This window comes from Pogonomyrmex barbatus, unplaced genomic scaffold, assembly GCF_055798465.1.
Source record: "Pogonomyrmex barbatus isolate J1 unplaced genomic scaffold, ASM5579846v1 scaffold1, whole genome shotgun sequence".
In the NCBI taxonomy this organism is placed as follows: Eukaryota; Metazoa; Arthropoda; class Insecta; order Hymenoptera; family Formicidae; genus Pogonomyrmex; species Pogonomyrmex barbatus.
The window spans coordinates 19,088,259-19,116,172 of record NW_028297098.1 but is presented as its reverse complement, the minus strand read 5'-3'; the positions used below and the strand labels follow the sequence as shown (position 1 = coordinate 19,116,172).

Below are 27,914 nucleotides of genomic sequence, written 5' to 3'. Positions count from 1 at the left end.
TTTAAAGGCAATTTACGTTAAATCGCGTCGCAAGTAGCCTTAGCCTCACTTTTACGGCTATTATTTTAACGGGATCTTAATCTGATATTTAACCACCGACGTTTTCAACGTTAAGCTCTGAGATATTAAAAAAAGTTGAATCTATATAAAAGAGAAATATTTAAAATCAAAGTTGAAACCGTTTTATAAAATATCTCTCCGATTGTTGCAGCAACAAAACTTATTTTCGAGACAATCACAAAACGTTTACAATATGGTAAATATTTTAAATCTATTTAAAAAAAAATATACAAGTACAACACCGCGGATACTCGTGAACTCATATCTGACGGATCTCTGCTTTCTAAAAACAAAGTCAATCTTTATTTCATCCATTTCCATTAAAGATATGTTTGCAAATTTTCGTAACGTTTTTTTGCTAAACTAAGTAATAAGTAGTATTCCGACAACAAGGAACCAGGATTACAAAATCGGCAGACACAGAGGTGATAATCCTCTCGCAACGTCTATTACAATTTTCAATTCGCTGGAAGATGTGACAGGCGCGCGCAGGCGATTTCGTGGCGTGCTTATTTGCTTTGGTGGCTCACGATTAATGCGGGCCCGTGTACCGTCAGTATGACTCTGTGAGTTTGCACCTTTGTCCAATGTGGATAATCATTTCCAGTTCAGGGAACAGTTCGGCCACGCATAGAGTGGTTCCGGTTACCCGGCCTGTAATCGAGTCTGCGCGAGTACACGTTGATGAGCTATGATCAGCTGCGCGAGGTTGTGTTGATTACCGATCGCTGTCAACAGATATTTAATCGTTTGCGTCGATTAATTTTCCTAGCGCATTTATCCGTCCCGCATCGTTTGATATCGGTGTAGGTAATTACTGCATTAATAACGAGTTAATCGAAATGCGCGGACTTCGAAAAGCTTCCCATTATCAGCCGAATAAATATACGCCGCGAGCTTTGAAAGCTCCTTTTTTTTTTTTTCAAATGCAAATGAACGTAAAACGCGATCTTTCCGACGCAGTTTTCGAAAAATATAAGAATTCTATTTATATATAAGCATTTTTTTACGCTGTGTATGACGGGGATGTAAAAATAAGAAGTAATCGGTAATGAGATAATAAAGTAAATCTGTAAAATATTAAGAAAGATCTTTTTTTTTATATTTAATATAAGAAAATGTATGAATATAAAAAACACTACTTGCAAATCCCAATCGCAAGAAATTAATCTTTACGTAATGATGATTATATCTATTGTAATTATTATTACAAAAATGACAAAAGAAATATGATTCAATCAGTATATTATGCATAAATCTCTCGTGAAAAAGATAAGCAAGATACGGCTGCAATTAACTCACCGTTAAAATCGGTGCGAGAATCAAAATGAAGTTTTTTTTTGTTGCATGATTGTTACCTCAACCGTTTCAATTGTCCACCATATTTTTTCCCACCATAAGTTTGGTCCAAAAACATGAACGGATGTAGGCACCGATGCGAATGACGTTGTAAAATATAAAATGTACTGCGTATTTTTCGCACGAAAACCATGTTGTTACGCCGATGTGATTTCGCTACTTTATACGCGTACGCACATGCGACTCGCGCGCGAATGCGCGTTGAAAAAAATTGGGCGTTAAGAAGAAATGCAAAAGCGATAGAATGCAAAATGCGATCAGCGCTATAAAATCGCTGCTTATCGAGGCGTTATACAAAAATCAATGACACGCATAATACGCGCCTCTCCTTTATTTTTTTAAAGTACACATCAATTTTAAAGAGCATTTGCGATGCATGCGTAAAAATAAAATAATAAGATGCATTAAAAAAGAAATTCATGAGAAAGAGCATAAATTTGACACGCAAGTGATATTTATCTTTATTTCAACAATAATTGTTATCTTCTCAGGTATGACGATTCGAAATAAGTTTGTGAAAACTTCGTTAACAAGTATCTATAAAGATGGCAAAGCTAATTACGCGTATGCAAGTAAAACAACAAGTTTCAACCTCATCCCTTTTCACAAATGTGCCATCTTAGCGTATCGATTTTTTTCCCACAAAAAAGAAAGGGTTGAGTCATCTTACTGCACTGTGAAAGTTATTCGATTTGCTCGCGGTAATTCTCGAACTCGCCTACTAGCCATAAAATCCGGAAACTTTTTCGAGATCGTCTATTGGTTTTCCGACTATTACTTTGTGCCAACGTATATATATATATATATATATATATATATATATATATATGATATACGTGGCATACGATGTAGAAACATTATAGTTCGTAATCAATCGTACGTGCCAAGTATACGGGAAGATTAATACTTGAGACAGAAACATCATATAAACATTAAGAAATGAACATGTACCGAAATTCGATGTAATTATTTCAATGATTTTCAAATAGAAATTATTGTTGGAAACTTATTAAAACAATTGTATAAAAACAGGAAAGGTAAACAGATAGATGAATAAGTGCTTCATCACACTTTGTTATACAAAAATATCTGAAAATAACAAGCAATAATAAATTATATATAATTAGTTATACAAATTATTGTTATTAGAAAATACAGTTGACGAATGTGAATTATGAAATTTAATTACACAGAAATTAAAAATGTATTTAAGAAACAAAAATAAAACATACGCGTAAGGAATTTTGACCAAGATATGATGAAAGCTATGCAATGTATGTTCAAGAAAAAAAACGTAGATATTTACATATATATTGTAAATATAGAAGAGTCATTTTCTGATCTCGCTAACAATTAATGTGGCGATAGAACGTTCGAAACGCGCCAGACATCAACGGCGCCTTTTTCTCATTAGTTCGGAGAAAGAAGATTACTACCACGATCGAAACGAGCCGGCGGCAAAAGGGAAACGCAATTTCTTGCTGGTGTTTTTCGTTTTAATTGCGGCCGGGCGAGTTAACGAGATAGCGCATTATTACGGCCGCATTGAGACAAACTTATTCTCGTTTCATTTTCATTGGGTAAGTAACGTTTACGCCCGTCGAGTGTAAAGAGGATGATTTAGGATAATTTCTCGTCGACCGACTCCCTTCCCTTTAAGGATCAAATTACTTCACGATAATAAATGCCGCATCATATTATTCTCTTTTCATTAACTACTTTTACTGTTCACCATATTTAATTTTCGAGTAATTTTGCAATGTGCAATTTAATCAAACATATCCAATAATAGACAGTCAATCCGTTATAAAACATTACTTATAGATTTATTCTTTGTTAAATGAATTTTTATTTTGCCAATCAATGCATTTTTTCTGGCGAATTCGCTTCTGCATCCGCTTATTTTTCCACGCTTTTCACCCTATGAGAATCGCGCCGTAAACTCAAATCGAGGCAATAGCGTGATATTGCGCAGTATTGTCCGCTCGACGAGCACGTCACAATCGTTGAGTCTTTATGATTAATAGGCGATCGTGTATTCCACGACCAGCGTTGAACATCGATAAATCGTGGAACCCACCACCGTCATTAAAGCTGACATTTTGTGGTCTATTAATTCCGGAAATTTGATCACCGACATTTCCGAAAATTATATTACGCTTTATTTGGTTTTTGACGAATTTGATATTCCGAAAATATAACAAAATTATCGAAAATATTGACTAATATATGGACATATTATGGATCTATCTTATTAATTACCACGATTTCGCTCATATTTCCCTCGATTAATTTCTCTTTCCGCTTGCGTCGTAAATAAATTGCACGATTCTACTAAATCGTTTGTAAGAATAACAAACAGCTTATTTTCTGTGAGCTCTAATCGTTCCCGATTTTTATTCTATTTCCGCCGATATTTATTCACGAAGAGACAGAATTCGAATTAAAATCGCGATCGAAGATCTTATGTGACTTATTAACATTATTGTATTGCAAAAAAACGCAAACGACACGCGTTTACGGTGTCTGCCTTGTGTGCTCGCGCGTAGTAAAGTTTCTTTTTCATGGGCGCCATTTCACGCGGAGCCCTTCCGCATTGTCACCGCCCACGATACGCATCTTATTGCCTTTTATCGCGCTATGAGCCCATATAAAACCACAACATAACGGTCTAATTTGTCGTCCCCGGGAACGGTCCTGGCGCGCCGGCAGGAATAAAGTTATTTTTACAGAGATGAGGCGATTTCTCCCCCTCGTTCTTGCTCTCGCTCCCTTCCCGTCTCTTTTTCCCTCTTCCCATATCGCTGAACTGAAAACATCTAGCTCGAACTCGAGTAAACAAAGCGAATGAGCGAGAGAAAAGCGCGGCAGTGATATCGCCGGCCGCGGTTTTCATCGTTTGCGGCGGTGAACGGGTCGGCGAATCGTTTCGCCAATAATAACGCGATAATTGCGCCGCGTGCTTTATTTTCCATTTGCCGGGCACAACGTGAAAATATCGATGCTTTTTCTGCACAAGACCCGTTAGGCAATTCGCCGAGAAACACACAGTCGGAAAATACGGGCCGATGGAATCGAAATAAACGTGAGGTTTTGTCAAGTGCGTCCTAATTTTCGGTGCGTCCTAATTTTCGGTGTCCTAATTAATTATCGGATCGATGGAAAATTGAAATTGTCCAAAAGCATTCCGATTCAATGCACACAGACGAAACGGCGAAAGAAAACGGATACAACGGGAATAAAAAGCATGTGCAATTGCATGTGCGATTCGAGTTACTCGATATCGGAGATACATCATCGCGTTGCATAAAACCGATGCGATCTTCCTGCAGCCTTTTTCCTTTGCTGACTGCTATTTTATAATAATTCGACAGCATTTTTTTCAATTTATGAGCGCGTTATTTTCGTGTCTGTACCGAAATGTTTGAGAGATAGAGAGGGAAATCGGAGGGGGGAGGGGAGGAGGGAGAAAGAGAAAGAGAGGAAAAAAATAAAAAGCGTGACTGAGGGTGAGAGAAAAAAAAATGGCAATGGGACGTGGTCGGGTGGCGAGCGAGCGCGGCATAACTGTAGCGCAGGACGTTCGATAAACTGCCCGTGGGTCCTTTTTGCACGGTCGCGATATTTTATTTACCGCCAAAGTGTATTTGTGCATCCGCTCGCACCGTCGGAAACGGGAAACGGGGAAAAAATGCCGCAAAAGCGCGACCGTGCGTCGTGCGAGATTTTCGAATGCTCTCGAATTCATTCTTCGTTTGTGTGGTACCACTCTCACCTTTCGTTCCGCAGATTTTTTCGCTCTTTCTCTCTTCTCATTCATGCTCTCCAATTCTTTCAGTTGATGAGTAAACAGCATGTTAAATCTCTCTCTCTCTCTGTATGTGTGTGTGTGTGTGTGTGTGTGTGTGTGTGTGTGTGTGCGTGTGCGCGCGCGTGTGTGTGTGTGTATGTGCGTGCGCGTGTGTAATAATTTTATTAAAAGCAAATTTGGTGATAAACCTTTAAAGCAGAAAAAAGATAATGTATTGATAAATAAAATAAATATTTTAGCTAGAGAGAAAGAAATAAATGTTCAACATCGATTATATATTTTAACAGCTAGGTAATAAAGATAGTAAAAAACTTTGAAATTTGTCTTTTCCTTTCTACTCGATTGCACACGTTGATAATTTACTCGTTTTATGAAACATAAGTTTGTAAGAGACATTCTTATGACATCTTGCGTAACGATTCGATAGGAGGCATCAAAGTGCTCATTCGACACACGCGCATGATCATCGCGCAACGAATTCAATTTTCGTAGCGAAGCGAGCTCTTTCTCTAGCCGGCCAGAACCCAGAGGGTTGGAATTCTTTTCCCTCTTGCCCGTAATGAACTCGCTCGTTTGCACGCGACGTTTCTTCCGCGATTCGCGGGTGTAATTTACTTTACGGGCGTATTATCTTTCGGTGTTCCGCGCGAAACTGTATCGGCGTGCATAATTCGTGTCCTCTCGCGCGTGTACAGGGTCGAATACTGTCGCTTGTAATTTAGCCGTTGAGTTTTCATAGTAAATTCCATTATATGCCGTGGGACGCCCGTTTCATTATGTTGTACAACAGCTTCTGGGTTAAGCCTATGCGGACCGTCACAGTTTGCGTGTACCTCATGTCGGATTATATCCATTGTTGATTGTGATGTGCGAGAGAACACGGATATAATTGAGGACTCAAAGAAATGGAATGGAGCAAGTACTCGTACCATTGGACTATAAAAATTAGCTTTCAAAAAAACTTATTCATATTGTGCAAATATTAAAGCGTTTAAAGAGCAATATTATTCAAAGATATTAAAATTAAACATAAATTTTTTTGTTTTAGCAAAAGTTTGCTAAAACTGTGTGCTAAAACTAGAAGAAAAATCAAAATTTAATTTAATAATTATTTTTTATTACTCTTTTGTAATTACATATTGTACATAAAACTAATCTTATAACTCCACGAGAAATTTCACTTTTCATCTAATAATTTTTCATTTCTGGTTTTGTAATGTATAGGTACATATACCATAGTAATCAGTTAATATTGACAGCAATCTTTTTTCGTTTCTCAATATTGAAACAAAAATATTTAATGTAGAAAGTTGAAGAAAATATACAACGAATTAAACTTTGGAAAGTCGAATAAATAATAAAATTTCGCATTTAATTTCATATAAATATTTTGTTTTAGCGAAAGTTTGTGTGGTTAGAATTTAGATATGTATGACTTAAATGAAATATTTAATGCACGAAAATTATGCATAGCTTAACCACACTTATTATCGAATTACATACCTCGTATACTTGAGTGGATTTGAAATGTTTCGCAAAAGCATTACGTTCCGAGCACTCGCTGGCAGAAGACGTAAGTTTCCGGCTCGCATGCACTTTGTGAGTAAAGAGACGGGGTTGGCAATCGTACGAGGCGCAGAAATTGTAATTTATCGATGTGAGGTACAACCGACTCTCTCACGGAAGGCGCAAAAATATAGCGTACGCGTACTTTAAGTGGTGAACTCGCTCTATTCTCGCGCATTACTCTAATTAAACGACTGCAAGCAGCAGCAACTGGAGGGGAGCGCAATGTAAATTTACAGAAAGTTCGCCGCCGCTCTTAAACAACCGGCTCCAATGTCGTGCATCAACCAAAGGAAAGTCGTAAGATAACAGACGCGTCCGTTAAGTTAAGCCGTGTGTACCATCTCCACGAATTACAGCCAATTTACACGAAGCCAAATTCGTTGTGGCTCATGAATTTCAGCTAATTAAGAATGGATAAAAATTTACAGAAAATATTAATAATTTTCTAATATATTACACATAAGATTTTAACTAAGAAATTTATTTTATTGAGTTTTCAATTTAAAGTATTATAATATAATTATATACTAACATAATAGTTGATATATATACATAATAAAACAAATGCAATTTATTGAAAATAATTATAAATATTTGAAAAAAAAAACATAAAATATTTTTATGGTTATAATATTTTTTTGGCATAAGATATTATGCCACTGACAAATTACATAGATACGGAAAATTACACAATAGTAACAAGAAATAATGATTATTATAAAAATATAAGATAATACAAATTTATAATGGAAATATTATATAATATATATAATAATATTTTAAAGTTATCTATAAATATCGAATGTTATTTTTGACTTGTATTTATTTTGTCTGTGAATGATAATTAATTTTCGCAGTAGTTTTATATCTTTTGTACGACTTTGTGTGATTTTCCCTGCTCGACATCTTTCGTTTCCCCTTTTCGGCGTCTTTCTATTTTAGCTTCTCGTAGATTATAACCGGTAGCACAAACTTGAACTATTATTAGACGACGCTGCTCTCCGCTTCTAGATCGTGTTATTTGTTTGACCTCGCTTTCTCGTACATCTTCATGTTTGTGTAGAACGTTTATGCAGCGCCCAGTTATGCGTTTCGTTAAAATTTGCAACTGCGTGATTATTTTCATGCTGGTATGCGTTATGTTTTGCTATACTGATTTCGATCATCAAACACTGAAACACTCTAATATTTCAACAATTGAATAAAGACAAAGAACGGAATAAATAATAACTTATTCATAATTTTAAAAAGCGATATCATCTTATGACATTTTAAAAAACTCATCTGTGATATGAATTAAATTAATTTTAATAACTGTTCTTTTTTAACTGCCAATTTTTTCCGATATTTTTATTACTGTCAATCACTTTTGGCAAAACATTAGGTATAAAGACACGCAGCTAAGTAAATGAATTTTCTTCGTGATATTTCGAATAATTTATCCTAGCATAACATATTTAACAGTAAGAGCAAAAACGATATCCTGGAAATATCGGGAGCAGAAGTGGCTTAAACAAACCCTGGAGTACGCGGGCATTATTCCGAATCGTAGAGCATACGTTTACGTTGGAGGTAACCCAATTTCAACCTGACTGCAACCTTGCCCATGTCGTAGTCAACCCTCGACGACATCTCGTCGCGAAGCCTCTTCCATTTCGGGATTTGGACCGCGTGCAAAGTGCACGAAAGTACTCGGCCAACCAGCGACATAACTAGACGAGATATATTCGAAAACGTGCAGCGCTTGACGCTTTTAGCACTGGTTCCGACAGCTTCATTTTGTCTTGAGGACCTAGTGTATTTACATGATTTGGAACGAATTTGACACCAAGTCCAACTGTCAAAATTGAATAGAAAAATATAAAGTGTAAATTATGATTGTCAAAAAAAATTACATTTGACAAATTCAAATACTTCAATTGAGATTTGACATTTTCGGAAAACATCAATCGATTTAAGAAACATAAGCTTTTTCCAGAATAAATCATCCATTAAATTCCTCTTTTTCTTCCTATTGCTGATTATGCTATTGGCCGATCTGACTAGATCAAAACCACGATGGTCGGGACCATCAGAATGAACTTGATGATTCTCCTCTTTTCTCTTCCTCGTTACAACTACAGTAATAGAACTATACTATCGAGTATAAGTAGCAAGTGCCATCGGGGGAAGCATTAGCGAGCGTTAAGCTAAATAAACACTCAGCTGGCGAGGTTTACAACGGTAACGAGCGGCGTAGAACGTGACGGCTTCTTAGTCGATGGCTTTCCACCCGCGGAAATTTACCAGGGTACATACAACCGCGATCGAGCGGTTTGCATCGAGAATGGGTGCACCACCCCCGACCGTTCATCGTATCTAATAAGCTCCCTCGAGACATCTCAGGTTTTGCGCGTTAGGCCTTAAGCTACTGTAGTTCAGAATGCTGGCGGAATGCATTAAAAAAATGCATCGAATTAATAAAGATGACGTTGATAATAAATATTGCGCTTCTTCGAATTCTTCGAACCAGGTTTCAAAACGCATCTCTTTCTGCCTTTTTTTTAGACCTAGAATATTATATGAAATATACGTAGTAATTATTTTAATAGATATTTTCGATATAAACCAAATATTAAATTATATAGAATGTATGTAGAGAAAACTATCTAAAAGAACGATGTAACCCTTCTGGGAAATAAAAATTAACTAATTTTATTTGTCTCACAAAGATGAGTTCACATCGCACTTGATTCTATCACATAGATTTCTCATTCGTTTCTTTTTTAGAATAATCGCGATAAAATTCCTTCCCGTGGATGTAAAAACGTGACCGTCTCGACGATCCTTTTCTGCATGCGCGTTCAGCACTTGAAGTATTTAACCGATTAAAACCCACGGGTGGCATCGCGGGTGGCGGCAAACACGCGACGCGCAGCGGGAAGCCGTCCGGCGTCGATTGCTTAATCGACGCTGCTCGAGATTAGCGGCCGCTGGCGCTAATGCGCGCCGCTCTCTACACTACGATGCCATTAAGCGCGTACTTAACGTCGAGAGCTAGCAGATAGAGAGAGAGAGAGAATGCGAGCGCGAGTGGACGGAAGTGAGGCGAGCGCGGAAGTGCGGTGAGCGAACAAGGGAGACGGAGACGGAGAGAGTGCGAGTGCGAGAGACACCCGGGGGTGTGTAGCAGGACCGGAGGAAGGGTGGATCGGCTGAAAGCTCTTTTAGCCGGTCTCAGGACGTGCGAGAGAATCGAGCGCGGCGTTGTCTCGACATCGCCGACACAATCCGTTTAGTACGTTCTCATTCTCGCCTCCCCGTTCGCCCCTCCCTTCCCCCTCGCTCCACGTCACGCGAGACTTAAAGTCCACCGATGTCGACTGCAGCCGCGGACACGATGTCAAGATTAATACGTATACGGATCTTATTAAATAGAACAAAGAGAGTCGCGCGTGAACAATTCCGCATGCCCGCTCGCGTGCTCGCCGCAGTTCGATTGATTTCGACGTGAAAGCGACGACGCGACGATTTAACGCTCGCAAGTGGATCGGAAATGATTTGTTTCCAATGATTGCGATAAACAATAAATTTCGAGATTACGGTTTAAATCGGTTTTGGGATATTATTTCATAAAATTTATTTAAAGAATTGTATTTAAAGAGCAATATATGATAATAAAATTATAAAAATTATTTATATAGAGTTATCTGTAACCATGAAATAGATTTTGAAATGTGACGAACAGATCAGATAATTTTCACAGTGCGAAAATAAATAATTTACGTACACTTATTATGTTATTACATTCTCAGTTTCAGGTATTTCACGCTCGCATATTTTTTTTGGTATCATTCAATCTTGAAAAAGCGAGCATTTCTTTCATCGGATGTATAACAAATTAAAAAGCGTAAGAGAATCATCCAGACATCAAACGAAGATTGATCTATACGTTCGACGATTTTTCTACCTGTCGCCTACGTTGTGAGGTGCGAACGAAAAATATCACGTTATCAAATTTTTATAACGTAACAGGTCGTGCTATCGATGTCGCAGTATATGCCTCGCGAACTGACATCGCGTTATCAATTTCGCGCGCTAACGTGAACGCGATATCGCTACGTATTTCGCTCGTTTTTCGTTTTTTCATTTTTGCGAAGACAGAGAGACGTATCGATTGCAGATCGATTAAGAAAAAAATATGTTTGAATAGTCTAGAAATATGATAAACGGAATTATCAGATGATTGCGTAGATGAAAATCGTAGATTTCAAAAGTCGACTCTGTTTTCCTTGCGAATCAAATTTTTTTCCGAAATCTCGTCACATCTAACACCGATTTGATTGCAATATAGACCCGAGATACGGATAAGCGACGTGTTTGATGCAAGTGTTTGATCTTATCATACACGATTGAGATCGAGTTATGCAAGAGAGCTTTTATTAATCTTTTTTTATCACTTTGGCATACAATTCCACGAAGTTGCGAGAACTATAGATTACTTCCGGTATTTTTCATAGTAAGTTCATAGTATTTTTCATAGTTTTTCTGTATTAAATTTAATACTCAATATTCTTTTTCATTTGAGATGTATATATCGTATATTCACGGAGGGGTATATTTAATACTTTGATATAAAATTTTGAATGGAATTTGTAATTTATAATTTAAGTTAATTGAAAACCTTTTATTACAACGCGATTCCGACTTCATTCGGCGCACAGCACAAAACGCATTCCCGTCTTTGCGCGCCCATAATAGTCGGGAAAATTCAGTCCGGAACATTCAAGCCGTTGAATAGGATAATTGGAATGCTTTGCGGAAATCTGTATGCGTCGACATGCGCGGTTCATAAGTTTCGCGAGAAACGGACGAAACCGTCGCGCTGGGCGCGCGATTGCGTCCGTTAAATATTTTGCAAGATACAAATGATTGCCAGTCACGCTAGAAAGCATAGCAGACTCTGCGGACAATTAAATCTGTGTTTATTCGGCATAACCGAAAGTACGAACGGCCGGCTATAATAGTCAATTTGATACTTTTTCAACAGAATTCATCTCTAAGAAAATAAATACTTTTTTATATTTACATTTTTTGATATCTACATTTTCTGAACAAAAATATTGGCTCAATGCGCAATGTAACGCAACAGAAATGTATTAATCAACCCCTTTGATGAAAAATAATAAATCTTCAATTACAAATCGAAATTATACGAATAATAAGCATTTCACAATCATTTCTCGTTCTTTATTACTTATTATTTTAAAATTTTGCATTGATATAAAATCTTCTTTTTCAGTGATATATTTTTTTTTGCAAATTTTATTATAAATACAGATCACATAAAATGAGCACAAACATAGAACCGATAGATCTCGATCTCCTAACGCGAGGCGAGCTTATTATTATTATTACAGCGGAACTTTTAACGAGAGGTTTAATGGAAATTGCAAGCACGGTCGTGAATTTGTCAGAGATAATATTAATTAACGTCGATACGTGACGATACGTCGCGGGTGATTTCGATGCGATCTCTTAATTAAAAAAAATTATCGCGAGCGCAGTTCGTTGACTGTCTGCTCTGTTCGAAATGTGCGTTCGACCGTAGGAATTTCTTAGCACGTTCCCGGCGATGCGGTGTCCACAAGTTGCGCGTTCTGTCAGGGAAATTAGTTTCTCGCATGTGATTCGCCTCGCGGAGGCACGCACAGTTCCGGGGGGAGAGAGAGAGAGAGAGAGAGAGAGAGAGAGAGAGAGAGAGAGAGAGAGAGAGGGAGGAGGGGGAGGGGAAGGTGCGAGAGACCCCGGGGAACGGCACTGTCGGCGAATCCCCGTTGAAATCAGAGGTTGCAAGCGTATCTCACGACGGGGGCGGCGGGTAAGCGATAGGGTTGGGTAAAAGCTGCCACCCTGTTTGCTTAGGATCAGCCGAAGTTTGGAGCGACCTAATAAAATTCGAATCGCCTTTAATCCGCGCGGACGTGACAGAGCCGTCACCCCGATGCTTTAGATCGTTATCGCAGCTCGATTATGATTGTTCTCATAACCGCCATATCGTGTATTTGCGCTTCCTCTGTTTTTTCTCCTGCCGAAAATAACAATGTTTCTTAGAAAAAAATTTGATCGTATATGCAATAGAATTAACTGTACGTATAATATGCGAGAATGCTCGGGTATAGAATAGATATTTTGTGTACATTACTTTATGTGACAGATAAATGCTTCAGAGTATTTTTTTTTTATATTTTTTTTATTGTAAATATCGTTGAATTCAAAGAGTTTCTATTTCTATCTATTTATATTGATTTATATTGATATATATATTGATATTATATATTTATAGTATATTTTAAGCAATGATTTCAACTACATTATAAATATCGTTCGAATTAAACTAAAATCATTGCTTAAAATATTATAAATATATAATGTCAATATAGATAGAAATTGAAATATAAAATATAAATATAAGTATGTAATAGTAATAATAAATAAAAGTTTATTTTACAAGTAGTGATTTAACTGCGAGATATCAATGAGGCTTGAATGTTTTCGCAAGCTGGATTGAAAACATAATTTAACATAATCGCGAGCGATCTCACCGCCGTCGTAAAGTAGCCGCCTAAAAACTATTAATTCCGGCAGCTCTTTCCAATTTAAGCAAATTATGTGTGTGGATTGGAGAGATTAGAGGTAACAGCGTTCGCTGTATTGCCGTTTGCGGAGATAAAGCACGACGTTGAAGCCCGTTTCACGAGCGGGTGGTCGACGCAGAGTCGTGACGAGGGATGACTGCGAAAAAGGATGGGAAACGAGGAAAGGGACGACATGCATGTATATACGTGTTCCTGTACACGTGAAAGTACCGTTGTATTCGTTTTGCGCGTGATCTCATCGAAATAATTCGGTCGCGAGTATTCCGTCGATTTCGTAGAAAGACGTGGAAACAATCCTAAACGATGGAAAGCGATGTCGTCGTCGTCGTCGTTGCTCGATTCGTTCGTCGATCGATTCGGTTCGATTTAAGAGATATCGAACACGGGAATATCCCTTTTTATATGGCTCGCATATATTCGCGGATCAGTATCGATTTCTCTGTTATTTCGGATTTGCTTCCAAGCTGAAGCAAATTAATATTCGATATACGGCACATTCATGATATATCTTTTATTGATCACGTTCGTGTTTTCATGTACTTTTTTTTACTTAAACTTATTTTTTTTAATTACATTTTTTTCTTAGAATTCTTTAGGATTATTTTATATTCTCTCATAGATAGAATATTGTATTGTAACATTTATCTAATATATAAAATAATTATAATAAATAGGAAAACTGATCGTTTCTAGTTAATAATGTAGTATATTTAGCATTAAATGTTGAGATATCTATATCGAGCAATTTATATTAAAAACGGGTTGAAGAGTTTCCTATAAATTTATTTAAAAAAATAATTATATAATTTTAAAGATAACTTCTAAATTATAGTTATTTATTTTCTCAATAAAAAAACGAATAATTTAGAAACTGTCAGATTTATAAGAGATAGACAAAATTGAAAATAATTTTATTTAAGCGATAAATAACGAATGCAGTAATAAAAATATGATTACATGCATGGTGCATCGTTTCAATTTACTCGAAGAATTTATTACAAATAATTAATAATTGGTAGTCAAATATATTGCAAAAACAAAATTAATTAACAAAATTAATAATTTCGAATATTTATTTGAATAAGTAATGGCATTGAATTATTTGCATAATATCCAATTTTGATTGGCCCACTGATCATGATGGCTTCCGTGATGCGACGAGAGTAATCGTGAAAGCTTTGTGATCAACGAACCGCAATAACTTAACGTGTTAACTGTCGATGAGTGACAATCAAAGCCTGTGTTATGAGCGCGCTATCGTTTCGCCATCGTTTCCTTTGTGCGGTCGACGAAGACATCGACGACGATAACGACGACGACAACGACGACGACGATGACGACGATGACGACGATGACGACGACGACGACGACGACGACGACGACGACGACGATGACGACGACGACGACGACGACGACGATGACGACGACGACGACGACGACGACGACGACGACGACGACGACGACGGCGGCAGCGCAAAGTGCACTCGGTTAAAGTGGACGTGGATGGGTAACCGGCACTGAAATTAACGACCCAGGATCCATAAAGGTCCCGAGACCAGCACTAACGGTCGACCCGGTGGAAATAATGCAGCTGGATGGTGCGCCGGCTTGTGATCCAAAATTTATGCGGTTAGACCGATCTAAATCACGATTTATAACACACTGGGAGAACCCTGGGCTCTCTCGCCCTACGACCTTTCTCGCGCCTTTCTCAATTTATTCCGGGCACTGTATATACATGCGGACTCTGACCTGCGGACAATCATTTTCTGTTCATCAAATAATCAACGTGCCTTTATCAGACGTTACGGAAAGTTTGACTACGAGCAGTTTCCGATAAAGTGCACTTTTCCCAATCTAGCTATGTGTCTGTGATTTCTGTTCGATTGGTAACGACACGGATCATTAATTATTTAATTTACAAATTAGACTGCAACGTCGAAATACATGAATTATTTGAGAGATAAAATGCGCATAGAAGTATAGAAAATTCGAGTCTTCTATTTTAAGTTTCTTATCTTTGGCTTTTTTCCATGCTTGCTGCTTTTATCTCATCACATTTGTAAAAATATTTCAGAGCTTTTCATAGCAATTTTATTTTTTTTAAATTTTTTCCTTTGATTTATTATCTCATGTTATTGATTCTTTCTTACATTTTTTCTCACATCTTTATAACATTATGTCTAATTAAATTCTTGCTCCATCTGGATTTATCATTACTCTTCAAACTTAAGGATATTTAAAAAGAAAAAAAACATTTTAATGATGTTACAAAAGTGAGAAAGAATAAAATTCAAGTAATTTAATAAATATTAATCGGTAGTAAACAAAACAATGTTCGATGTCTTTTATCTCAATTTCTTATAGAAGCGATATATCTCCGATTTTTCTATCGTCTTCCCTTTAGGAGCACATATGATCGATCGATTATCAATAGCACTATATTATAAAGAGTGTTAGTTATCGGTAGTTACGATCTGAATACGAAATTAATTAGAGATTGTTCCAAATCTTTTCTCCTAGGTCTATTGAATATCCTTAATCGGGATATCGGCATTCGACCCTCCCGATTACGTCCACGTTACGTTTGATTCGTTTGCCCGACGTGAAGCGCAAATTACGAACTCAAGCCGGATTTAATTAGTGTGAGTGGTAATCCACTACTACTGATTGCGAGGGGATTTACATTCGCGTATCACGATTGTTCGATAGAAAGAGAAATAAAAAATTATTCTCCTCGATCTGCCTGTGCTGACGTCGCGAGCCGGCAATTGCGTCAAGATGCGAATAACGAGTTGTGTATGATCCTCGACCTAGGTAATTGGCGAAAAATGCGAGAATAGATATGTACGGAGACAGATACTTGAATCAAAAGCGGACCGATACTTCGTATGCAAGTGGTGTATTCATCGCGAAGGGTTGTTGTCCTATGGAGGCGAGAATAGGCGAGAAACGTGGCGACGCGGAAGCGGAGGAATCGTCGAAGGGTTGCTCCCGATTCGAAATAACAAGCAATGCGCTTGCGAAAATACAAGGCAAAGACAAATGTAGCGGCGACGGCAACGGCGACGTTGATGGCGACAGCATTTCCACCTCGGGCGACAATTTTGGTTTTTGTCGGTGGCTAAAATCAAATCTCCTTAGAGTGGTTGTTTTCCCTTCGTGGCGGATAAGCAGGCGTCTCTCAGGAGAAATGTTTGCTCTACGGCGCCGATGGAAATTTTTGTGAGGCTGGAGAGGCGGAATACCAGAGAAGATTTTTTGCGCGCGCAAAATCGTCGAGTGGTGAGCGAGTAGAAATATCTAGCAACGATCAGACGAGCGCGTCGAGGAAAATGATCGCTCCATCCGGCGGTTGATTAGACGTACCGCTTACTACTTGAGATCGATGCGACAGACATGGTATGTATTTTGTACTTCTTGCGTGATCATGGAATAAATCGAAACGGATGGAAAATATCGGATTTTTGAGATTATAAATATAATATAAGAATTTGCAACGGATGCGACGTATTATTACTTTTCCACCAAAAATAACGTTTTATATAAGCTCTTTGTTTTACAATTAATCATATAAGATAAAAATAAAATTGTAGTTTTCTGACTTATAATCTTTTTCAAAGAGATAAAAGATTAGACTTAAGATTCAATAAAATTTCGTAATTTTATTTAAAAAATTTTTACAATAGTGGATTAAATTATCAAATTTAACATTAATATTCTCAATTCATCACGATGCAGAGAGAATACGAAAATTATATATGGTTTTTATTTGAAAAAATTGTTTTTTCAAATTGAACAAAAAATATCTTTTTATAATAGACTTTAGAAAAAATTGGAGATATAAATATCTCAGCCACTTGCTTGCGATCCGAGCAATTCTGAAATTAAAGTAGAGGCATCTGAAAACGAATAATCTAAGTGAAACTTCAAGGATTATCTCGGACATGTTGGTTATCATCGTTAATCGCGTGTACGAGATGCCGACGGTTTCTGGTGGGCATCCGCCACGATTATATCGCAACGGCGGCGTTTCAACGTCGCCCGCTTGGCGTGCCCGAAAGGCATTTCTAATTTAAACGTTGCCGAGACGCAGTAGAACAGGAAAAGACTTATCGTGCGACTTCGGCTTTAAAGGCGCCTTCACACCGCAACGTACGACACGGTGCCAGAGTAACTCCTGTAAACGCCGAGCGCGGAAAGTAGCAGAAGTTTTCGCGGAGTGTCGCAATGAAACGAAATAAGAAACTCTTGAGTGCCAGTAACCCCTGGCACACAAACTACCTTCTTCGACCCCTTCCCGCCACGAAACGGTCCTTCCTTAGTTTTCTCACTTTGTTTTGTTCCGCGGCATAGCGCGCGTATTTTCTTACGGTTTGCAGTTACATTTCAACTTTTTTGACTACCGATGTCCTCGGTAAATTGTACACCGATGTGCTTCTTCAGCCTGAGAAAAAGTTTAATTGGAAATCGTTCATTTTCCCCGACGTTACATCGTCTTTCGAAGTAAACGTAATTTCTCTTCTAAGGATTAAACAAAAAAAAAGAAAAAAGAAAAACGATCGGTCAAGTATTAAGTTTGTGGATTTTCGCACAGGATACTGTTCGCTAGCTAGGCTAACTCAATTGTCGAGAATTCGAAATTAGAATTAGATCGCCACAGAGAATGAGAATCGTCAATTGCACCTAATATAAATACATCACAATGATAAATAAATTTCTACGATTTAAAGTATAATAAAAAAATATTCTTCGTCTATTTAAGGTGCAAACTAAAAGTACGTAGAAGTAGAAACATAAGAATAGAAATAAAATATTGACAATAATGCAGGCGGAGAAGTTCCTATCGATTTTACGTCGTACTCGGGAACGAGGAATCTAGAGGTTAAAGATGAGCAGCGTTCTCACAGTAACTTGGGGAGATCCGGTTACTCCGGGCGCGAGAAATCTCCCTCTGTTTATTTTCTCTCAATAACGTTCCAATATCGATACTCCGCCTCGAACCGTAGACGCGAATACTATCGGTACACCGCGCGTGTCGACGACAAAGTATCGGCAAACATTCCGACGGTAATTCAATATCCTCGTTCCAAGGATACAGGATGGCCCAGAACTATCACACGCTCTTTCAGTTCCAGATACTATTTTAAATTTAAAATTAATTTTTTTTTTCGTAAATACTCGGTTTCAACATTAAATAATGGAATAATCCATGAATTATTTTTTATATAGACTTCATTTATAAAATTAACCGGGAAATATGGCTTTCTTTCATTAAAATTCTTTAATCCAATGGTCCTATTAGTCCACTAATAAAATTGGCCATTAATAAAATTACTATATTTTTAATTCATTTTGTGATTCATATTTTCGATAGAATAAAGTACTTCTAAAGTGTGTGTGTGTGTGTGTGTGTATATATATATATATATATGATAATAATTCTATATATAAATTTCTATAATGTATCTTAAATTTTTTTTTAATTGTTGTGAGCAATTTCTCTTATACACATATATATATATATATATATATATATATATATATATATATATATATATTAATTATCGATATTATTTTCATATTTCATTAATATTATAAAACATTCGTCCTCAAAACCAACTAGAATTTGAAAATAATACATTGCAAATAATAAATTATTAATTATTTTGCATCCGTTCTTATTTGCATAAAAATAGAGGTAAAAAGCTATCAAAAATATAGAAACGCTTGCATAATTAACTGGATTATTGATAGATAATACACATACTTGTGATAAAACGAAAACCTTAAGGTAACAAAAATTATGGGAATTGAGGACGGTTTTCTTCTCTCTTCTTTGATTCCTTCTTGTTTTGCGTACGATTATGGAAAGCCGACACACGGGGGAAGATGGAATTACGCCGTTGTGCGTGGCATCGTGAGACGATAAGTGGCGTCTGTTGCTTGTAAACTCGTTCGGTTGGAAGTAACGTCTTATGAAACGGGAGAAGTTACGAATGGAAGAGAGAAGGGCAAAAGTAGAATGAGAAGGAGAAGCAGAAAGGGAGGAGGAACTTAAGACGACGCTCGCGTTTCGCGAAACGCTGCTGTGCCTCCAAACTAAATACGCCGCGTATGCATTTGTGCGTTTTGTTAACGCAACTTGACACCTCTGCCCGAGTCGCCGTGCACAAAGTGCCGTAGAAATTACAGCCACCCCGCGTTTCTCTTCATCATCCGTCGTCTGAACATTCCTGCTTCCCCGTCTCTCTCTCTCTCTCTCTCTCTCTCTCCCCCTCTCTCTCTTTCTCTCTCGAGAGAGAGACAGAAAAAGGAATGTGACGAATGCGATGTGAGTGTTCATGCCACGGTGATTTGTCAACCACGTTAATTAGTATTCACACCATAAAAAATAGACATGCGGGGGATCGACCATGGTTATGAGAGACGGAAAAGCGTTTAGAAAGAGCGAAATCGTAGCAAAATGTTTCAATTAGCGCGTTCTTGGCTTTGTCATGTATTTCTTTTGAACCTTCTTTAGGAAAATTCCTGATATTATCGACATTAATTCTCTTTCCATTTAATTAATATTTCTTGTACGTGCCATGCTCTTGAAATAATGATTAAATGTCATATTACGTTAATATTAATAATTGCTTGGTTGCACCATGATCGGCAAGTTCAATTAATATTCAACATGAAATAAGAAATGCGATCGGAAATGTAATAGTGCTTCAAAAGATTTGAAAATAGGAGAAAAATGTAAAAACCTATTGAATTTCTCTCAAAGAGAAAATCAATATTACAAAAATTTAAGAAGGCTAAATAAAAGATATTATAAAAAAGTTATTTAATTTCACAAATTGAAATATATATATATATATATATATATATATATATATATATATATATTAGGGCGGATTTCTCTGCGATCTTTATCGTCATGAAAAAGTCGCCCCCAAAATGTGTCAAGAAATCCATCTCTGAAATTCTAGTGCTTTTGGAGGGCCCTATATAAGAGGACGCGGAGGAGGATAGTCGTCCAGAGGGACGATCGGCACCGACGGAGTGTTTGCCTAGCCGGGGCACGAACCCCGTAAATAGAATCCCATTAAAGCCTTGACGCGTTACCCTCTCGTCCTCCTCCTCCGATATATACGACTGTAGGTATATGCGTGTGCACACCACACGCGCGTACGCCCGCACACACACACACACACACACACACACACACACACGCGCGCGCGCGCGCGCGCACGCACACACACACACACACACACACACACACACATCGCGACACATCGACCTCTTGTGTACTCGCGCAAGACGTCTTGGAAAACGAGACGAGAAAAGTCACGACCGAATAGCGCAAGCGGGTGCAGTAACGGCGCTTGTGTGTGTGTGTGTGTGTGTGTGTGTGTGTGTGTGTGTGTGTGTGTGTGTGTGTGTGTGTGTGTGTGTGTGTGTGTGTGTGTGTGTGTGTGTGTGTGTGTGTGTGTGTGTGTGTGTGCGATGGGAACATTCGTGCATTCACCGCGCTTCTAAACTCTCCCGTTTTACTTTTTACCGTCCCTGTGGTGGTCAGTAGTCGGTACGCGGATATAGCGATCATCATGGGGACGATAAACTGTAAAGACGCGAAAAGGAAATATCGCGCGGTGTGAACGATCAAAAATAATTTTCGCAATCTCCCTCCTCGTAGCATTGAAAAGAAGAAAGACTTTCGACTCCGCTGGAAGATCACGAAAATGTTAAACTATCCCGGTTGGAAGAATTCGCAAAAAGAAATCCTTTCATTTCAGACGATTCTTGCACTTTTTAGTCCGATTCCGTCTAGCCAGAGATTTAGCACATTATGCGCCAACTGTCTCCGCATCACTCGTCGATCTTTTTCCGTCCACATCTCGCTTCTTCCTCATACCCTCGCGCTTCTTGCTCGTCTATCTTCACCCGCAAGCGAACTGTTGGCGTTTTCCTTTTTTCATCCGCAAGTTGAAGCTTCCGCCCTCACAATGCGCTCCCGTGTGACTTCGATATTACGGTACGTGTGGATTACCGAGAGTTCAGAGAAGCGAAGCTAGATCTCTCGGTTACCGCTCGCTTATTTGCACCTGGTCGACGATGTCGTTGAAAATTGATAGATCGATCACAAGATTCGCGAGCAACGCGATGCCGCGAGTTGCTTGTTTTCTCGTGAGACGCCCCGCGGAGAATGTTTTCCGAGGGAGATTCTGTATACAGATGATACAGATTAATTATCAGCAAAAAATCGGCTCACATTGCTTCATGTCTCTCACATTTCATCTTCAATATTTTTTGCGTTAATTCAATTTGGTTTTATTTATGCGTAAGTATTATTTTTATAGAGTTAAAGTTATTTCAACAATTCATAAAAATTATAAATATTATCTTAAACTCTATGCTCTATTAAAAGTACATATTCTAATCTTATTAATCTAAAACATATACAAATACATTTTTTGTAGCACGCATTGCAAACTCTACAATTAAAAAGATATGAGTATACGCGTTAAATTACGTTGTCACTTCTTGTTAAATTACATTGTAATTTCTTGTTCAAAAGCTGACGAGAACGTCAAATGTTGCATTATTTACTTTGACAATAATAGTCTCTTTGAAGCGCAAGAGACAGAAAGCACGCCATATATTTATCCTGCCGAAATTCTCATTAACATCAGTATATCGTTGTCGCTCGCGATGTAAATTATGTTTATTTTCCATCATAAATATAACAAATAGCCGGATTCTTTTCCGGAAAGATGGACGTTCAACAGACTCGCCAATTTCGCTGATAATAATCGCAAATAACCGAGTCTGTCGCGGTAACCGCGATCCATTTAATAAGTAATGGACTGTAAATTCCGCGACGGCGTGCCACACCGCCTTTTAACACAGTCGCATCTGCACAGATGAGTTGCAGGAAGTACAATTTAAGTCTGATTAGCCATAAGGAGTCCGGACTGCTCTAAGAAGCCCGCGAACTCTCCGCGTCCGTATATCCTCTCGAATTCTCCAAACTGAACATAAATAGCAGTTAAGGGCGAAACTACGTTAAGCGAAGGCTCCTCGCTAACGAGGACGTTATCTTTCGCACATGAACTCGGTCGGTTTTGGCCCGGCTCAACTAAAACTGTAATTAAAGCTCCACTTAGAGAGCGACATTTATCATTTAAGTCTTAATTTTTCTGGGCACTCTCTTGGCGGAATTCTCTCTTTATAATTACTACCGCCTCATGATTTCTACATTTGTTAAGCAGCCTCCGCATACCAGATGAAATCGATATCGACTATTACAAAATTCAAGCGGCACGAGTAAGAAGACTTCCGTATATTTAAATAAAATATGTTTAAATATCTAAAATATCTAAAACTTTATTTATCTTCTTCAAATTTAAAATACATTGATTTTTTTTGGATAATTTTAATTTGTTTTTTTTTTATAAAAAATTGAAAATTCTTTTTGTAATTATTAAATTTTGCATAATAATTACTTAGTAATTTTAATAATAATTCGAAATTCAAACTTTGTCAAAGCAAAGTATATTTGAAAGCTTTGTTGTTTCATTGTGACACAAAATTAATTCGCGGAAAGTCATTTGTTTCACATCGCTTAATACAAAATAAAGAAGAACAGAAGTAATAACACAGAAATCATTAATATTACAAACTCTATTGAAAGAAAATATTGATTAGAAATTATTTTTTATTAAAAATATGATCATATGATCTTTAATGATGATATACAGTCCTTTATTTCATTAGATAATAATGTATTTAACATCACCATATTAAAAATATTATCTAGATGAAGTTAAGAATGAAGAAGAATTTTATTTCCATGCGTGAAACAGAATAAATCATTCGCACGATGGAGGTACTCGTTAGGTCCGAAAGGATAGTCTGGTTTACTTCTTCTCGTCTCGTTCTCATGAGACAGACGAAATTTATTTGACCGAAGGAGATTCAACGGCGAGAGGAGGGTACTTTAGTCTACGTTCTCTCGCACGTTCCACTTTTCCACCTGTTATGGCAAGTCGCGAAAAAGAAGTGGCCGGTGCTGGTAGTCACGTGCCATCTACGGGAGTTTAATAAACGAGAGCCGCACGGCGGATCCTTACCGTAAAAAAGAATGTGGGTACTCTATAAGGTACTCGGTAGGTACTAACCAGCATTCCGTTAGTTTCGCGATCGTTTTATCATTTTCTCTTCGCGAACAGTCAGTTAAACCTCTCCCCGTCTTCTCCTGTCTTCTCTCTCTCTCTCTCTCTCTCTCTCTCTCTCTCTCTCTTCCTTTCTTTTCTTAATTCGCCCTCGACGTCGTCACGAAAGGACACAACGAAGTTCAAGCGATAGAAGTCAAAGTTGTACTCGTAAAAACTGTCGGTGCTCGCGAGAAGATAAAAACATTATCTCTCGTTGTGATTATCCTTCTGAGGAATATCCCTGTTACGATCCCCGTCGTCGTATAATCCAACAGTAAAACGCAACCTTTTATGAAAAGGCTTCGAGTTTAATGGATACACGACGCTGTAAATGGGTGAAATTGCTTTCCGCAGCGAAAGCCGCGCGGAATCATTACTTAGACGAGTGAAAGTTAATTATTCCGTTATCGTCATGAAGATTTTCATAAATAAACGAGTTATTTTCAAAGCAAAAGCTAATCTCTTTTTGTAAAAGTAAAAACTCAAAATGTGAAATCAAATTTAAATTGCCGCGATAGAAGATAAATTGTATTCCTTTTAAATACAATGCAATACATTTACAATACATTTTTATCCAACAATTTTATTTTTTTTTTAAATAGTGAAACACAATACTAGAAATGTGCAACAACGTAATACAGGATACGATAGGTAAAACAAATTTTTGCGGAGGTTTCATACGTCCGGTCACTCATAACTTGAAAACTATTGATATTGATAACGTGACACTTTCGCATTAAATATTAAACGTCCCATTATCCTATCTTATGTATCGCGCAGGAAATTGAATAGAATTTCGAGAAATATATCTTGAAATCGTCGTTATTTCAACGCTCACCGTTTCCTTTCTTTCGGCCGTCCATGCGCGATTTTCCCGCACGATTTCGTCGCGTATGTCCAATTTCATCTACGACGCGGCGGATTACACGGGATATCGATAACCAGGTCGAAATAAGAAGAGGAGCGTCTGCCACGATAAATTCGCCGGATTAAGGGAAGCGTCTCGTTATCGGCGAGCGACAGAATCCCGACGAACATGTTCGAACGCGCCTTATTCCGGGATTTCTCTCTCTCTCTCTCTCTCTCTCTCTCTCTCTCTCTCTCTCTCTCTCGTTCGCTCTCTCCGTTTTCGTCTCTTTTCCTTTCGATCTCTCCCAAAGGAAAGGCGAGAATTGGATGGAATTGGGTTCGGCCAGGGTTGCGGCAAGCCGCGTCTTTCGCGTCGCGCGAAGTAAAGGAAAGGGACGACGAGCGGTGAATTGTGCGACAGAGGATGAGTCTCACAGCGCGGCCGACACCCTAAATAATGCACGTGCTCTACCCTGTCTAATATCTCAGAGCACTCGCCGACTGTGGTGGATCAAATTCAGCATTACGTGTAAAATAAAAGCTGAAGCCAGCGGGGTATAATACATAAGTAATATAAGTAGCTATTAGAATTACATGATATGAGATACAACGATAATTTTGTACAATGCTACATACGTGCTATTACCCCGGATAAGTATACTTTCAGTATAATGAAACGGCTCGGTTTTAATAGAAATTCTGTCCCATGTTCATCACAGATATTACATAATACTACTGCCCTGCGTTCATCGTTTTTCCGCACAGTTTCCTCCGAACATTTCTGCGACGGGATTACTCAAGATTCCCTGACGTTGGTTCCGACGTTTACATAGAAGAAAATAACCGATCGACGATCGGCACATGCCAAGCAAGGAATCAGGAGTGGGACGTCCTTTCCTGGCAAGAAACCCGTCGGTTGCGAGTGTCAAATCGAATCCCTTGCCAAGAGAACCGAAGGGACGCATAAGGAAACAGTATCGATGCATTCGGCAAGAGGATGATACGGGATGGAAAGGTGAGAGAGACGGGGATAGAAAGAGAAAGAGGGGGAGAGAAAGAGGGATGAGAGAGAAAGACGGAAGACTAGCCTGATTCAAGACAAAGGGACTGCTCCAGAGTTTCCAGAATAATGACAATGATGTGCAAGGAACCGTAACGATCAATGGCAACTTCGAAATCGCTCTCAATCAACTCCTCCAATAAATTTGTCTCCAGGAGTGATTCTTGCACCGCGATAATTTAATGACCCAATTTACCATCTCTGCTCCCCTAATTAAAATATCCTAAATAAAACCGGGATATTTCAATCCAATACATTTTATTTAAGATTTCGTAAAATCATTTTTGGGGATAAATATATATATCGCGGAACGAGAACAATGCCAATTTGTCAAATTGGATTTAAATATTCCCAATGAATTTTATTGGATGAAAAGAAAACAATCGCAGATCTGTCAAATTCGATATATACATTTTTTTTTACAAAAGAAGAATGGAAAAAAATAAACATTTTTATACAAATATATTGAAATAACAATCATATAATTTTTTTTTCTTTTCAACGTGAGAGATGAAATTTAATTCAATGAAATTCACGAGATTCGAAACGATGAAAAGTTAATAGCAGAAAAGTTCATTGACTCCAGGAGTCCAGTCCAAGTAATGGAAACACCCGATAGTGACCTCTTTGAAATTTGTTCGCGAGTTCAAATCTTTTCACTCGGCCGATCGTCGTTTTACTAATTACCGGAACGCCTTAATTAGCGCGCTCGCTCACGACCGGTTAATTACAGCCACCTAACGCCACCACCGCTTTCGCGTGGGATGCGTCTCACCTCTGTGACAAAAATTAAAAACTTACTGGCGCGGAGCACATTTTCCTCCGAGCCAATTAAAAATTGCGAGGTGGAACGCTGTGTCACGGACGAAACGCTTTCGAGATAATATCGCGCAAGAATCGGTGAGGGACGCGAATTTTCAAATAACATCTTGCACTAAAGACGGAAAATACAGGCAGCTGATCGCAAAGCTTTCATACTTAATGAATTGTAAACAGCTAACGGCGCATTCGTTCTGTTTTATTTCCTCTCTCTCTCTCTCTCTCTCTCTCTCTCTCTCTCTCTCACATTTTTTTTCCCTTTTCTCTTTTCTCGCGGCAAATGAGTCCGCGCGAATAACAGAATCCTTGGTATCACAGTGTCCAGAAAATAAATGGAAAGCTTCGCGAAAAATGATGCGCGCTCCCGGCCGTGTGCCGCACCGACATTGTAATGAGATTCCATGCCACGTATAAAGAAATCGCGAGCTTTGTGCGTCCTTCCTCTCGTGGAACAAACGACAATTATACCGCCTTCTAAGGTAGCCGTTGTACGAAATACCGTTGTGTTAACCCGCCATCCATCTTTATAATCTCCTCTCGTCTCGCGAAAATGCATCCCTCTTTCGAAAACGCCGTCGACGCCGCCGCCGCTGACGCGAGCGTATCGGAATTCTATTCGTCATCGTCTCACGACGGCATCAGATAGAAAGAAAGTTAGACGATCGAGCTAATGGTTATTTAACGGCGCAGCCTTAAGAACGGTGTTTAAATTGTCTGGATCATCTCCCTCCGGTTCAATAAATTATGTAAACCGGTAATTTTCAAAAATGTATCTAAATACGAAACACGAAATGCAATTATTTTAGAAATGTCTGACTTTTCTCTCTCGATAATGAAATCGATAATATCGCTTTTTTTTTATTATCGCAAAATAATCGTTAGTTAACTTTCGCCATTTAAGGAAAGCAAGATTATAAATTCATGAACATCGCTGAAATAATGAGCACGACCGTAATTACGAGATACTTCATTAGCAAATGTAATGAACTTGTTATAGACACCGTGCACCAGTGTTAATTATTGATTTCGTACGATGACACGTTTAACCGAATTCCAACGAGTTTATTGAACGAATGTGTTATAATGTGTGTCAAATTTTTCGCGAAACAGCTCTATTAAATTTTAACCGATTTGATTTTTTTTAACCAATTTTTATTAAAGCATACGTTTTGTTTAAAATTCAACATTAAATGTCTTAGTAAGGATGAATCTAATTTCTCTCAAAGAAATAATGTTATCTTTATCAATTTATTATCAATAATTCATTATCAATTTCAAATAAAGAACAGGATTATAGATGCAATATTGCATCATTATTTATTATGCAATATCGCATTATTATTAATTATGCATTTTCGATTTCTCAGATCTTTAGTTTCAGATTTGAAATTTTAATTAGATTGGATTAATTAGGGTAATTATCCAATGTGAAGTTTTCATTTGGCCTACTTGCTGTTTATAGATAGTGTTTAAGTTTATGATATCTTTTTTGAAAATCTTTACTGCATTCATGTAAATATTTGAAAACATTTTATATTTTCAAT

The 27,914-nt window shown here is 37.9% G+C and overlaps 1 protein-coding gene and 1 long non-coding RNA gene across 5 annotated transcripts in view; both read right to left on the bottom strand.

Moving 5' to 3' along the window:
* The window catches only part of vn (membrane-bound neuregulin protein vein), a 323,286-nt gene that overhangs the window by 148,037 nt on the left and 147,335 nt on the right, over positions 1 to 27,914 (bottom strand). The gene's annotated exons all lie outside the window — the stretch shown is intronic.
* The window catches only part of LOC148938201 (uncharacterized), a 51,187-nt gene continuing 30,764 nt past the window's right edge, over positions 7,492 to 27,914 (bottom strand). The window contains exon 3 of the long non-coding RNA XR_016140104.1: positions 7,492 to 7,981. This is a non-coding gene — a long non-coding RNA (uncharacterized LOC148938201). The remainder of the gene's footprint in view (positions 7,982 to 27,914) is intronic.